The 16,038-nt window shown below is 46.8% G+C and overlaps 1 protein-coding gene across 1 annotated transcript in view; it reads left to right on the top strand.

The window, feature by feature from the left end:
* SLC24A3 (solute carrier family 24 member 3) overlaps window positions 1-16,038 on the top strand; it is a 455,864-nt gene that overhangs the window by 199,253 nt on the left and 240,573 nt on the right. The window lies entirely within an intron of this gene.

Genomic DNA, 16,038 nt, shown 5'->3' with positions numbered 1-16,038 from the left:
GCTTTGGGTGGGTGGTGGAGGGGTGAGGGTGATGTTAGTGGCTGGATTTCTGATTGGATACTGGCATTTTACTCCTACCTAAGAGGAAGTACATGTTCCTTTAGATTTATTATATTTCACTCTTTCAAATATGGGGAAAAGAATCAGACCTAACCTTGAGAATTTTCTTTGCTGAAATACAGTGTTCTGAGAATCCTTGGGCATTGAAATCAGACATTACTCTAACATTCATAGTTTCTTCCCATGTGGGTAAATTTAACTTATTACAGAGCTCAGAGATACCAAATGTGAATTGAAGAGCAAAACCATACTCCATGCTATACTTTTATCATCCTAGAGCCATCTGACCATCCACTGTACCTGCCAAACACCTATTCGTCAGTTTGGTGCTGTGTGGCCTTCAGAGGTGAAGGCTTTTGTCTGTAGTCTAGGGAGGAGCTGGTAAGGAAGGGGGCAAGGACAGAGAAAAAGGGATACCTACATGTCCACAGAGCTGTTATGTCTGATTGTGGCAAGTTCCTTCAAAGTCATGTGCTGCAGAGCCATGAGGAAAATAATGACCCAGCCCCTTGTGGTCCCCCCTAACGAAGGGCAAGCTGTGTTCGGCATCACTCGCTTGGCTCCCAAACCATGAAGTCGGAGAGAGATGCTGACCACACCGCCATCCCCAGACTGCTTTAACCAGGAGAGGTTGATTTACTTGGAAACATCCAGAAACAGTTCCCGGAGGAGAGGCTGGCTGACTTACTCTTTACAGAACGAGTACAATTCAGTAACGGGGGCAAGTCCAGGTCCGAGAAACCGGGTCAGAAGGGAGGAAGGAGGCAATGGTGATGGTGACCAGGGCTTTGGCGGGTGTCGGAGGAGGATGCGTGGAAGGTGAGGCCAGGTGGGGGGGGGGCTGCCGGGGCAGGCACAGCACTGGGGAGGTGGCAGCCGGGCTGTGGTTGGACTCAGACAGGACTTTCCTCAGATGTGGCCCACGGGCCGTGTGACTTGGATGCATCAGAAGCCAAGCTCTCGGAGTTTGGCTGGATTCCGAGACTCTCATCTTAGGAATTTCATACTGCACCCCTGCAGTGTTCCAGACGGGACTGGGTAATGAGGCCTGCTCAGGCCACTGTGGAAGTCGCCTCTGCGATTAGCCTTCCTGCGGCCCCAGCGGGCCGGGGACTGGCTGACCTCCTCCTGGGCTGTCCCTTTCTAATCCCACCTCTGATGCTGACAAACTCTGTGACTTTGGTGAAGTTATCTATCTTCCTGGGCCCCTGGTATCCCCACCTGGGTGCTGGAAGTAATGACAGCCGGCATCTCAGTGCCAAATGCAGGACCCGTGCGGCCTGCTCTGGACACACCGCTCTTGTCTCCAGGAGAGGGACCCTGCGCATCAAGAGCGAAGGAGCAAAGGCCGGGGGGCAGAGGGCCGAGGGAGTGTTGTCTCACTGTTCACAGTCCCTGCCCTGCTGACTGGATCATTCTGCTTAGAGCCCCAGGAAAGAGAAATGCATTTACAAACTAAAAATAATATGTATGGATATGTACATATGTATGTTTGGTGTTTGTTTAAGATATCTTACATTTTAGAGCAGCTTTAGGTTACAGAAAATGAGTGGAAAGTGCCCGTATACCCTGTCACCTCCACCTCCCAGTTTCCCCCATTAACATCTTGCATTGGTGTGGGGCATTTGTTACCACTGATGACCAAATAATGATACATTATTATTAACTAACCCCCATAGTTTACATTAGGGGTCACTCTTTGTGTTGTACAGTTCTGTGGGTTTCACCAAATGTGCAGCGCCATGTATCCACCACGACTGAGACTACAGAAAATCCTCTGTATTCTCCCTGTGCATCCCTCCCTCCTCCCCAGCACCTGGAAACCACTGATCTTTTGACTGTGTCTATAGTTTTACCTCTTCCAGAATGTCATACAGTTGGAATCGTACAGGCTTTTTAGACTGGTTTCTTTCACTTAGTAATATGCATTTCAGGTTCCTCGGTGTCTTTTCATAGCTTGATAGCTTATTTCTTTTTATCACTAAATAATATTTCACAGTCCGGATATTTGTGTATCCACTCACCTACTGAAAGACATCTTAGTTGCCTCCAAGTTTTGGCAATTAGGAATAAAGCTGCTGTAAACATTCACGTACAGATATTTGTGTGGAGGTAAGTTTTCAACTATTTAGGTAAATAGCAAGGAGTGCAACTGCTGGATCATATGGTAAAAATATGCTCAGCTTTGTAAGGAACTGCCGAACTGTCTTCCAAACTGTCTGAACCACTTTGCATTTGCACCAGCAGTGAATGAGAGTTCCTGTTGCTCCACATCCTCACCAGCATTTGGTGTTGTCAGTGTTTTGGATTTTGGCCATTCTGATAGGCGTGGAGTGATATCTCACTGTTTTCAATTCCCTAATGACATAGTGTGTTGTGCATCTTTTCATATGCTTATATGCCATTTGTATATCTTCTTTCGGGAGTTTTGCCCATTTTTAAATTGGGTTGTTCATTTTCTTATTGTCATGTTTTAAGAGTTCTTTATATATTTTGCATTAACGGTCCTTTATCAGACATGTCTTTTGCAAATATTTTCTCCCAGTCTGTGTCTATCTTCTCATTCTCTTGATGATATCTTTTGCTGGGCAGAAGTTCTTAATTTTAATGAAATCTAGCTTATCAGTTAATTATTTCTTTCATGGATCATGCCTTTGGTGTTATATCTAAAAAGTTATCACCAAACCCAAGGTCACCTAGGCTTTCTCATATGTGATGTTATCTTCTAGAAGTTTTATAGTTTTGCATTTTACATTTAGGTGTTTTATCCATTTGGAGTTAATTTTTGTGAAAGTTGTAATGTCAGTGCCTATTTTTACTTTTTGTGTGTGGATGTCTAGTCCCAGCAGCATTTGTGGAAAAGACTCTCTTTTCTCCATGAATTGCCTTTGTTTATCTTGTCAGATATCAGTCAGCTATATTTGTGTGCATCTATTTATGCATTCTCTATTCTGTTCCATTAATCCATGTGTCTATTCTTCCACCAAAATCACACTTTCTTAATAACTGTAGCTTTATAGTAAGTGTTAAAGTCAGGCGGTATATCAATCCTCTCTCTTTGTTCTTCTTCTCCAATATTGTGTTGGCTATTCTGCATCTTTTGCTTCTCCATATGAACTTTGGAATCAGTTTGTTGAAATGCACAAAAGTATTTTCTGGGACTTTGATTGGGGTTGTATTGAATCTATAGATCAAGTTGGAATGAACTGATATCTTAACAATATTGAGTCTGTCTGCCTATCCATGAACATGGAATATCTTTCTACTTATTTAGCTCTTTGATTACTTTCATCAGAGTTTTCTAGTTTTCCTCGTGTAGACCTTGCACATATTTTATTAGATTTATACTTATGTATTTCTTCTTTTTGATGCTAATATAAATGTATTGTGTTTTTCATTTGAAATTCCAATTGTTCATTGCTGGTATGTGGGAGAACAATTGACTTTTGTATATTAATCTTGTATCCTGCAACCTTGCTGTACAGGCATCCCTCAGAGATATTGTGGGTTCAGTTCCAGACCACCACAGTAAAGTGAATTTTGCAAAAAAAGCAAGTCACATGAACTTTTTGGTTTCTCAATATATACAAAAGTTATGTTTATACTATACTGTAGTCTTTTAAGTGTACAATAGCATCATGTCTAAAAAAACAATGTACATACCTTAATTAAGAAATAGTGCCATTGGAAAAATGATGTTGATAGACTTGCTTGATTCAGGGTTGCCACAGATCTTCAATTTGTAAAAAATGCAAGATCTGCAAAGCACAATGAAGCAAAGTACAATTAATTGAGGTATGCCTGTAATCACTTATTAGTTCCTCGAGTTTTTTGTTGATTCTTTGGGATTTTCTACATTGACAATCATCTAATCTGTGGGGGGGAAAAGGACAGTTTTATTTCTTCCTTCCTAATTTGTATGCCTTTTATTTATTTTTCTTGTCTTACTGCATTGGCTTGGACTTCCAGCAGGATGTTGAACAGGAATGGTGAGAGGGGATACCTTGCCTTGTTCCTGATCTTAGGGGAAAAGTATCTAGCTTCTCATCATTACTTTTACTATGTCCTTCATATGACATGGTGTTGTGGGTACTCTATTCATATTCCCTTGGCACTCACTCCTCCTTGTCTGAGGGCTTTCTCTGGCTACAGATCCCAGGGTCAAGGACTCAAGGGCAAGTTGTTTGTTTGGCAGTGCAGTTCAGGGAATGGGAAAGTGAGACAAGGAAGGGAAGAGCACCGAGATAGGTGCATCACCAGGGAAGTTATGACCCACAGTTGTAACCACAGTTATAACTTCCAGACGATGCAGCCTCTCTTGGCACTCTTCCCTTCCTTGTCTCACTTTCCCACTTCCTGGACTTCACTGCCAAACAAGTGGCTTGTCCTTGAATTCTGTGGGTGACTGCAGCTTGGTCCCTGTGGGGGACATGGGAGGTGGGGTGTAGAGCACACACAAGAAATGAGGAAGTGGACGTTTATCCACAACTCCCATCAGCTGTTGGCTGAGAGGGGCCCTGGGGGACATTGAGCCCCTGGAGTTTCTGGCCGAGGACAAAGTTGGCTTTGACAGTCAGAAGGAGCCCTCGGGCAGAGGTGCCAGTAGGTGGAAGTCAGGCAGGTGTGTGCTGCATTGGTCAAGGTGAGGGGGTGTGAGTGGCCCACCAACAGCATCTGCTAAAACCTCTTATAAAAATGCCTTTTCTGAGGCTTAACTTATTTAGTAAGTATGTAAAAAGGAAAAAAATAGAGCACCTGCTGTGTACCAGGTACTGGGATCTCGTTCTGTCCATGTAAGAACCCTGTGAGGAGCTGTTGTGACCTTTATCCCCACTCTCCAGATGTGGGAAGTGAGGCTGGTGGGGCTTCAGCACTAGAACTGACTCACCAGTCCAGGACCCCAAGCTGCCTCTCAGAGAGTGTGGCTCAGTGACCCTGGAGAACATTCCGGAAGGAAAAGGCTGTGGGGGCAAAGAAAGCTTATTCTGAGCCAACTTTTGGAGGCAGCTACAGTGAGTGCTGGGAGCCTTTTAATTAAACATTGGAAAGCACAGGAGATTGAAAGTAAGCTGCTTCAATGGGAAAGCTAATATTTACAGATAAAAAAAGTATAAAAGTCTGGAGATCCAGGTCTCTCATTAGGTGAAGTATAATTACCGAGTTTCTGTTTCCTAGCAATAAGGACAAAGATGTTAATTCTGGGTCCACAGTTTGCCCTGGATTTGGTCACTGGCTGAAGACTGTTGCCAAGGGACGTGTCTTCTGGTGTTTGATTGGAGGCTCGTGTCCCAGGGAATTGCTGTGGGAGGGACGGAGTTACTTTTATCCTCTGCCTTCAGGTGACTTGGACGAGCCCTTTGAGCAGTGAACGTCAGAAAGGGAGAGTGCCCTTCATGTGACCTTGACTCATTCTATCAGCATGTCTGCCTCCGTTGGGGATCTTTGGGCAACAAACAAAGAGACTTCAGCTTTGCCACCAACAGGCTGTTGGGCTTTGGACAAATCCATAGAACTCTCTGGATTTAGTGATTTTCTGTCAGGTCCTGTTGAGCTCTCTTAAGTGCATACGGCAGACAGGCAAACGCATGGACAACAGAGCCTGTGTCCTGAGGCCCACCCTGCACCCACAGGGCTCAGGGTCTGCTGCCAGCGTCTGCCACCAGCTCATGCCACCTCTGTCGTTAAGTGGCATCCCCCAGGCCAAGCCTGGCGGTTTACTGCAGGGCGCCATTGTTCAACATCTCTCCGGTGACTTGGATGAGGGCCCTGAAAGCATCCACACCCACCTTATGGATCCCATAATGCTGGAAAGATGAGCAGAAAGCACATTGTTGAATTACTTAAGGTGGCCGTAGCTGCTGACATAGATAAGACCCCAGATTCCAGTGGCTTAACACCATAGAAGGTTACTTCTCACTCTTGCAAGGTCTGATGCAGTACTCAGCAGGCACCTTCCATACAGTGACTCAGGACCCAGGAGCCCTTGCATCCAGCTCCTCCCGACCTAGCTCGTTCTGAGTCCTAGGGGAGGCCCACGGCAGCAGCCGCGCCCTCCTTCCAAAATGCAGGATCCAGGGTCACCAGCAGTCCTGCCCAGGCCAGGAGGGCCAGACCTGGTCTCCAAACGCCCAGCCCCAGCTCAGCGGCAGGCACACCACCAGATGCAGTGCTCTGAGCTTATCTTAGCGTCACTGATCACCCCATTGGTCCTGATGGCTGCCGTAAATGGGGGCTTGTTAGGCACAAGTCACTGATGCTCACTTTGCATAATCTTTGAATCTCGGGAATAAGTGTAAAATTGTCTTTGTAATCCACATTTTCCAAAGTGAAAACAAAATCTTGGGTTTCAGAGAAGGTACGTGGCTGACGCTTGATGCAAGCCTACTCCTGCCTTACAGCAGTGTCATGTGGGTGGCGCACGACTTCTGTGAACCCTGAAATCACGGCACCGGACAGGTGATTATTCGTCCTTTCTCCCCAGAAGAAGCCTTGAATGGTTCCGCACGTCCATGTTGTATCCCCACATTTGTGCCAATGGTTAATTGGATGAGGCCCCCCCGGTCACGGTCAGGGATGTGAGGTTGGACTTCACACCACCTTCAGGTCAAATCTGGGCCCCACCATTTGGTAGCACATCATCCTGAAGCCTTAGTACAGGGTAGGTGACACTTGAGCCAATCTCACCGGATGTTGTCCATGATTCAGTGAGATAAACCTGCAAAGCAAATTAGCACGGTCCTGACACCTAGTAAGCGCTCTGTGAAGTATTAGTATTAGAGGGAGAGCAGAGGCCTGCAGAGCATTTCTCCTCTTCCTTTTAAATGGGGGTTGGGGGGAACCTCACATCCTGGGCAGGGAGAGAGAAGCTGGAGGCAGTCCCTCGGCAGCCCCTGTGTGCACAGCCCTGGGGTGGGTACCTTCAGGGACCCTGCCTGTGTGGTTCAGGACCCCCTGAAGCAGCAGAGTCGAGACAAGGGCTGGAGTAGTTCACTGGGGGAACGATGGCAGGAAATAGAATTGGGGACCGGGTGTGGGAGGTGGGAAGGAGGGAGCAGAGGAGGCTCCGTGGCATTAGAGCTGCATACACCACTCCTGGAAGCTGTCTTGCAGAGATTACGGCAGGGAGAGTCCTCCACCAGCCGTGCCCTCTGTGCAGCGTCACTGGCCGTGGCCTGCATCCCATGGTTGTCATCTTGGTACCTGCCTGTCCCCTTCAGCTTGTGGTGTGGTCTTGAGGGTAGTGGCCACTTTTCTCGGGACACCACTGGCCTATAGAAGACTTTTGTGAGCACTTGGGCAAAGTGTCCCTTGCCTGGTCACAGCCTTGGGAGCATTGGCTTAGTGAACAGGGGGCACCTTGGTTCACATTTTTTAAAGGTGCCCTTTGGTGGCATACTTCTGGGGTCCTTCTAGTGTTCTGTTTCTGGACCTGGCTGATGATGAACTGGGTGAAAATTTGTGAAAATCAGTCAAACCTGGAACATTCAATTTATGCACTATTCTTATATATATGTAATACTTCAATGACATTTACCAAAACATATTAAAGGAATTAGAAAATATATTTTAAAAAATACCACTTCCTCCAGCTTAGCTTGGCCAAGGCACCCAGTGGCCTCTTCAGCCAGGGGCCCTTGTGCACTGCACATCCTACACAACTGTGCATGACCACCCTGACCTTACTCAAGGTCGTGTCTCTGAGGGGCTTCCTGTAACTGTGCCTGGCCCCTGGCAGGTCATCTTGTCCATGGGCGTCCACTTGGTCTATTCATCAATCGTGTTGGGTCTCTCCAGCCCTATGAGCAGAGCCAGCTCTTTGTCGCCTGCATTGCTGATGACAACTCAGCTGTGTGGCAGGCTCAGTGGAGAGGTCTCTTGTGCAAACTTGAGAGTTTTGACACTCGAGCTAATCCCCTGCCTTTGTAAGAGCAGATGAAAGGCTGGCCGGCAGCCCCTGCGGGAAAGACGCTGTGAGTGATGGCTGCAAGTGCACGTGGGACCGGGAGGTTCTCAAGGTCATCAGGAGCTTACATGTTCAGCTGTCGCTAAATAACTTTCCACTGCTTTCTTAATGACTCCATCCCTTTATGGTGCTGTTTCCCTCTTCCCTGCCTCTGGAGGGGACCACAAGCCACTGGATTCTCAGATCTCAGGCTGTCAGAGGAAAATCAAACTTTTCCTCTGTTTCTTTTTTCTTCCTAGCATTGCTAGAATGGGCTTTCAGCCCCAATAAAGGGAGAGAAGGAAAAATTTACCAAAAGCCTACTTCCCCAGCCTTTTCTGCTTTTCCTGACACGTCCCTGTCTGTCCCCACGTTATAAGACAGGATTGTCTCGGTGGCTATTTTCAGGAGCCCACGCCACATCCCTTCCCAGCACAAGGACATAATTCAGAGGAGCCCAGCTCCACTCCAGGGAAGCATTGTGGGTGAGAGATAAGGCACTTGGGGCTTATCCCACATGTGCAGTAGTTCTATTTCAGCCGCAGACCAACGTTTGAGATGCCAAGGGGAAGAGATGGAGTACTTTTTAAAGAACAGGGTTAGAATTTTCCGAGGGTGGGGTTACAGTTTATCAAAGACCTACTATCGGGCCATCAGGCTCCCAGCAGAATTTCTGTTCTAATTGTCAGAACTCATCAGTGGCAAAGCTTAAAAAAATGGAAAGCAGGTGGCTAATGGGGCCTGAGGGTGCGTGGGTGGGGGAGGGGGAGGCGGTGGGGAGAAGGATTATTAGGGAGGAAAGGAGGGTGTGGAGAGTGATGGCACAGTCTGGGATGCGCACTGGGGATGACTGAGGTGCTTGGCTGGGAAACGCCCAGAGGACAGCAGCCAACCCTCCTGCCGGGAGTGTTAGGCTCCGCCCTTCCGCAGGGCATCCTTGAGGGGCTGTGGGGCGTCTGTTTGATCCCAACCCTGATCCCACTCTTTGGAGAGGAGAGTGTATTGATGGACACAAGAGCACACTGTCAACCACCGGTGTCCTTAAGGAGCCTGAGCAAGTTCTGGAGGGCCTTGGCTTCTAGTCTCAAAGGAAAAGATTCCAAGGAGATGTGAAGAGTGGTTGGGGGTGGTTAACGCTGGAGGGGAGGAGCCTGGGGACGGAGGTGGTGAGTGTTGAGGTTCTTTTCTTAATTGAAATATAGCTGATTTACAATGTTGTGTTAAATACTGCTGTACAGCAAAGTGATTCAGTTATACACAAATATAACATCTGTTTTAATATTCTTTTCCATTATGCTTTATCCCAGGATATTAAATATAATTCCCTGTGCTATACAGTATGAGCTTCTTGTTTATCCATTCTATATATAATAGTTTACATCTACTAATCCCAAATTCCAATCCTTCCCTCCCCCGCCCCCCTCCCCCTTGGCAACCACAAGTCTGTTCTCTATGTCAGTGAGTCTGTTTCTGTTTCGTAGATAAGTTAATTTGTGCCGTATTTTAGATTCCACATATAAGTGATATCATACGGTATTTGTCTTTCTCTGTCTGACTTACTTCACTTAGTGTGATAATCTCTAGGTCCATCCATGTTGCTGCAAATGGCATTATTTCATTCTTTTTTATGGCTGAGTAGTATTCCATTGTATGTATGTACCACGTCTTCTTTATCCACTCATCTGTCTATGGACATTTACAGGTTGTTTCCATGTCTTAGCTAATCTGAATAGTGCTGCAATGAACATTGGGGTGCATGTGTCTTTCTGAATTATAGTTTTGAATGGATATATGCCCAGGAGTGGAATTTCTGGATCATATTGTAATTCTATTTTTAGTTTTTTAAGGAACCTCCATACTGTTCTCCATAGTGGCTGTACCAACTTACATTCCCACCAACAGTGTAAGAGGGTTCCGTTTTCTCCACACCCTCTCCAGCATGTTATTTGTAGATTTTTTAAAAAAATATCTTTATTGGGGTATAATTGCTTTACAGTGGTGTGTTAGTTTCTGCTTTATAACAAAGTGAATCAGTTGTACATATACATATATCTCCATATCTCCTCCCTCTTGCGTCTCCCTCCCTCCCACCCTCCCTATCCCACCCCTCTAGGTGGACACAAAGCACCGAGCTGATCTCCCTGTGCTATGCGGCTGCTTCCCACTAGATATCTGTTTTACATTTGGTATTGTGTATATGTCTATGCCACTCTCTCACTTCGTCCCAGCTTACCCTTCCCACTCCCCGTGTCCTCAAGTCCATTCTCTCCGTCTGCATCTTTATTCCTGTCCTGCCCTTAGGTTCTTCAGAACCATTTTTTTCCCTAGATTCCATATATATGTGTTAGCATACGGTTTTTCTCTTTCTGACTTACTTCACTCTCTATGACAGACTCTAGGTCCATCCACCTCACTACAAATAACTCAATTTCATTTCTTTTTATGGCTAATATTCCATTGTATATATGTGTCACATCTTCTTTATCCATTCATCTGTCGATGGACATTTAGGTTGCTTCCATGCCCTGGCTATTGTAAATAGTGCTGCAATGAACATTGTGGTACATGACTCTTTTTGAATTATGGTTTTCTCAGAGTATATGCCCAGTAGTGGGATTGCTGGGTCATATGGTAGTTCTATTTTTAGTTTTTGAAGGAACCTCCATACTGTTCTCCATAGTGGCTGTATCAATTTACATTCCCACCAGCAGTGCAAGAGCGTTCCCTTATTTGTAGATTTTTTCATGATGGCCATTCTGACAGGTGTGAGGTGATACTTCATTGTAGTTTTGATTTGCATTTCTCTAATAATTAGTGATGTTGATCATCTTTTCATGTGCCTGCTGGCCATCTGTATTTCTTCTTTGGAGACATATCTCTTTAGGTCTTCAGCTCATTTTTCGATTGGGTTGTTTGTTTTCTTTTTTGCTGTCGAGCTATATGAGCTGTTCGTATATTTTGGAAACTAAGCCCTTGTCAGTTGCATCGTTTGCAAAATTTTCTCCCATTCTGTAAGTTGTCTTTTCATTTTGTTTATTGTTTCCTTTGCTGTGCAAAAGCTTGTAAGTTTGATTAGGTCCCATTTGTTTATTTTTATTTCTCTACCTTGGGAGAGTATCCAGGTTCTGGTTGAAGCATCTTCATGATGTCTGCCTCACATGCTTCCCATCTCTTTGTGCTGTCTTTGCCATGTGCTCGGTCCCCTGTGCCGTGCCCAGCGCCTCCTTTCCTTTATGCAGGACCCTGGCCCGCACTCACACCCACCTGAGCCTGCTTCCTCTCCCTCGATGACTTGCAGGCCCTGCCCACTGATAGAACAATGAGGGCATCCAAAAACAAATGCCCAGGAGAGGGCTTTTGGGGGTGGAGAGCCTTCTCAGGCTGCCCTTAGAAAAAGACTAAAAACGTATCTGAAGACTTCATTTATTGCGATCATTTGGGCAAAAGATCGCCAACACCACGGACAGAGCCATTTCCATGTTACAAACTGCTGTCTCCAAATTTTATGTGAATTACTCCTTGCAGAAATCTGACTAGCTTGGTGACATGGCCATTTCATAGTTCAGGAGGTGGAGATGCTGGGGGTTAAGAAGTGTGCTCAAAGCCAGGGATTTAGAGACAGGTCTGATGTCATTGAATATTTACAGACCCAATGTTGGGGGAGAGGCTGGCAGCTGGTCTGCTCACTTCCTGACCATCTAAGGAGTCAACCGTTATCAGGCCAGCGAGGGGAGGACGTATAGGTGTTGTGTGGTCCCCAACCTGTGACCCCCTGGCCCATGATGGATTTTAGGTTCGTGGAGGGCATCCTTTGCCCTGGTCCTTCATTTTCTGGTTTGTGATAGGATTTCCAGGGCAGTGATTAAGGACTATGAGGTGGACAGAAGGGGTCTTGGATAGAGTACAGCTGGTGTGTTAGCAGCTGGTTGACAGATTGCTTCAAAACTGTGATTAATGGCCTTGGGCAGGGGAGGAGTCCTCTCTCATGGCCCTCTTGACTCCAGCAAGTTCATCATTTTTACAAATGATAGTGAATGAGAAAAGGCAAGCCATAAAGAATTTCGCTGAAGACATAAAAGGCATAATTATCACATTTGCAAGAGACCCAAGGGTTGTAGTCGTAACCACAAAGCGTGAGGGAGAACCAAGGTTTGAGACTGTCTCCCCAGCCTGCAGATGGAGAAGATGAAATTTAATCAGGGTAAGTGCAAAGTCCCACACCAACTATGCTCCCCAAACCAACTTCACAAGTGCAGGGTGGGGAACTCTGGCTGAAAAGCAGTCTCTGTAGAGGGCTCGTACCTTCCGGTTTTCTTTGTGTTCCTGTGATCAGGTGGGGCTGAGGGTGTGCATTATTAGGAATGGGGTGTGTGTGGTAGCATCCCTCTCACAACTCCCTCTCTTCTTCCTTCCCTCCCCGCCTCCTGCTCTGTCTCTTTCTCAGCGAGAGACGGACTCTCAATGCCCCCTTGAAGACCTCCCCCTCACATCTCATGCCCATCCAAGTACAATGGAACCACCGTTACTGGTTCCTGAATCCCTGCTTGTGAGGAGAACTCATGATGCGAGCAGAATCGGGATCTGGAGAGGAGGGAGGGGAGAGCTGGGTGTTGGGGAAGCAGCCAGAAATGTCAGCTACTCTTTGATTCTCTGGTTCTTTTTTATCTTCCATAGAGTCTGGTCCAGAGTTGGGTCATCAGTGGGTTGGTTAACTATCAGATTTTTCCCCGGCCGTGGCCATGCGCTCAGCCTGAACATAGAGCAAGCCGAAAATGCCTGGAAGTTAATACCTCGGTAGCAGTCTTCAACCCGTGATGTATAGGAGTTAGGAGGTAAACACCAGCTCCCCTGTCTCTTTGTGGAACTGTTCCAAGGTGATTCAGCCTTGTCTCTCAGAGCCTCCTCGGTGGGATTGAGCTCCAGCTGCCCACTGAGGTTACAAGCTCATGACCACACCTTGGACTGGCTTCCTTCCCTCCCAGGTCTCATGCCCCCACTCCGTTACTGCTTCCTGGGACCACTCCCCAGATAAACTACTTATCTTGGGGTCAACTTCTGGAGGAGTCCAAATGAAGGTAGAGGCTGAATAATTCAAACTACTTGGACGGGTGTCACCGTAATACCTAATCAGTTCCTTCAGTGACATTTATTAGGCTCCGATTATACATACTCCATATTAGACATTCTTACACAAACGAGTGAGCTGACAGTTTACAGTGTCCTGGGGAAGGTCAAGTGGGTGTATCGCACCTCACAAGTTCTCTCTGCGCCAGGCAGTGCAGCGTCCCCCGTGAATCCCTTCTTCCCCATCTGTACCCATAGAACTTTTTCTTAACGTTGAAAGACCCTTTAGAAAATGAGATTTGATGGAATGCTGCTGTTTGGGGCCCCATGATTGGGTAGCCTTGGGAGGAGGGCTATGGCCAGAGAAAGGCATGTGTTCATTTCTTCTTGGAGCAAACATCCATCCCCTTTTTCAAATCCTGCCATCTTGTCTTGAGATGGCCAGCATTTCAGTGATAGACTCTCTCCCAAACTGCTGCTCTGCAGCACGCAGTGGCTTAGAAATCCTGTCACCCCACAAATCCCAAACCCCGGTCGTTGGGCAAGGCAGGCCGGCAGGGCCAAGAGAGGGGCTGTGGGCGGCCCTTCAGCCTTGGGGGGCCTTTGACCTGGGCATAAAGTGCTCCACAGCGTTCACTCTGGCAGGCCCGCTGTGTTTGCAGTGACAAAAGATGATACTGCGAATTTGGGCCGAGCCCCCGTTAATGTCTTGGAAGCTTAAGTATTAGATCCCCAGCTTTCTCTGGGGATTAATTTAAGGGGAGGCGTGTGCCAGATATGGCTTCTCCGTGAGCTCTCTGATGCTATAAAAAGAAACACTGCAAAGGGCATCCAGAAAAACGTCTGAACTCAAGAAAAAAATGAATAATGTAGTACTTACCAACATGTGGTTTGGGATGTAAAGGGAAACCGTAGTGGCAGGATCCCAGATCTTCCTGGAGCCTCACGTTTTATGAGCAGAGTCTCCAGGCGTGGTGGTGGAATGTCCAGAGGAGGACAGGCCTCTGGGGCTTAATTTGCTGGGTGACCTGGGGCAGATCAGTGTACCACCTTGGGCTTGAACTTTCAGATGAAGGAATTAGACTGGGTCATTTTCAAGCAGCATATTTTTTTTTCATGATACAAATTCAGACTAAACTAAAAATTATTTATGGCCTACCTTTTTTAAGCTCAAATGAAAATGCTTGATTCGATTCTATTTGAGAAAAATGTGTATTTAATTAGCTGATTTCCTCGACTGAATCAAAGAACTCCAGGGAAAGAGTCAACGCTGCTTTTCACCCTCTGAAATGTTCATGGCTGGGTGCTTTGAGAAGTGGTGTAAAGGGGGAAGCCTACCAGTGTTCTGTCCTGACCTTGTTCTCTGGGCTGTCTGGGGAGGCCAGGCAGATGCATGCGTCCTGACAGCTGCACATCACTCATCACAGGACCAAGCCTTCAACGCAGGCTCCCTTTGAGGACAGACACTCTCTGGGCCTGTGACTCGGGCCTGCCGTGTGTCCCATCTGGAGGAAGGCGAGGGAGTCAGCTGGGTGAGCACGCAGAATGGTCCCCGGAGAGGCCCACGTGGCTTCTCCAGGAATTAATTACCTCCAGCCCATGGTAATTGAAAGTGGCGGCTCCAACTATGAGGCTTGGAGGCGACAGAGTCTTGGGATTAGGTGCCCCCAGGCGAATCACAGAGCTTCTGGGGGGCGGCGATGGATCCGTTCCCCAGATTTGTCCTTCAGAAAGTTCAGATCGTACACACTCTGCAGTTACATAAGTATCTTTTTCTTCGTGACTTCTGGGTTGGCAGGACTGGGTGGGAGCTGCCCTGGGTTGTAGGTCTGGACGAGTTCTGGATTCACGCGTCCTACATCTTGCACAGAGAGTGGCTTCCAGCCCATCTCACGCATGTGCACACACACGTACACACATCACATGTACGTGCATATACGTACATAGAAACACGTATATACGCATATGCATGTCTCTCTGTGTGTCTGTATCTCAGGGATGGTGGAAAAAATTGCTGAGTTTTTAGCTGTATGAATTTTGTCAAGTCACTTGATGGACTTAAGAGTTGTTGTCTGTAGGTGCTCGAGAACTGAGGACTAGTTAACACGAGAACTTAGGACTAGTTAACACGCTTGCCTTGGCTCATTAGAGTGGTTAAAATATTGGTGTTATCATCGGACTCACTCAGAACTCACTTCTCCCCTCCAGCGTGGGCCTGGGGGTCCTTGGACTGTCCTGCATTTTTGGAGGACAGGTCCCAGCACTGGGCTGTGGGAGGCTGTGAGCATGGTGGGCGATGGATCAGTCTTGCTCGACTTGAATTGGGTGATTGACACGGCTTATTGAGTTGGGTTGCTTTTAATGGAAAGTATATACATTCCGATATATTTTAAGAGCTATTGAGCATAACCCTGAGCATCCCAGCCAGTCTTGTGATAGTCACCAGCATCTTCTTCCCAGTCACCAGCATCCCCTAAAATCACCGCCTCCAAGGCTCATCAGATAAAACGGCTGAGTCACCGTGGATTTCTTGCGAGACCTCCTCGTATTAGTAACCTACTCATTGCCATCTTCACATCTTTCAGTTGTGCCAGGAGTGGGAACTTGGGCATGTGCCTGACACATTATTCTTTAAGTTCTGGGTACATTTGAGACACCATGTAAGTATGGATTGATTTTTATTGCACAGACTGTATTGACATCATGCAAAATTAAACAAACTCTTAGTACTGGGTAGAACCTTATAGGGCAGTGGTTCTTCCATCCAAATGCAACGTGTGAGCTTTGTTACATATTTAATAAGTGGTCAATAGCTATTTTAATCTAATCAACGTGCTGTCTCTCTGGGAGCTGAGTGTGGATTTGTGATCTTCAGGTGTCTGAGAGAGACCTGGGAACCCTCAGAGTATCTTCCTCCCTAACATCAGTCCCCCCACCCCGCCCTGCCCCCCAGCACCAGCACGGCTGAGAGA

Source organism: Lagenorhynchus albirostris, chromosome 15 (assembly GCF_949774975.1).
Source record: "Lagenorhynchus albirostris chromosome 15, mLagAlb1.1, whole genome shotgun sequence".
NCBI lineage: Eukaryota > Metazoa > Chordata > Mammalia > Artiodactyla > Delphinidae > Lagenorhynchus > Lagenorhynchus albirostris.
Note: the sequence above shows the minus strand (reverse complement) of the source record. Positions and strands in the feature narration are given on the sequence as shown.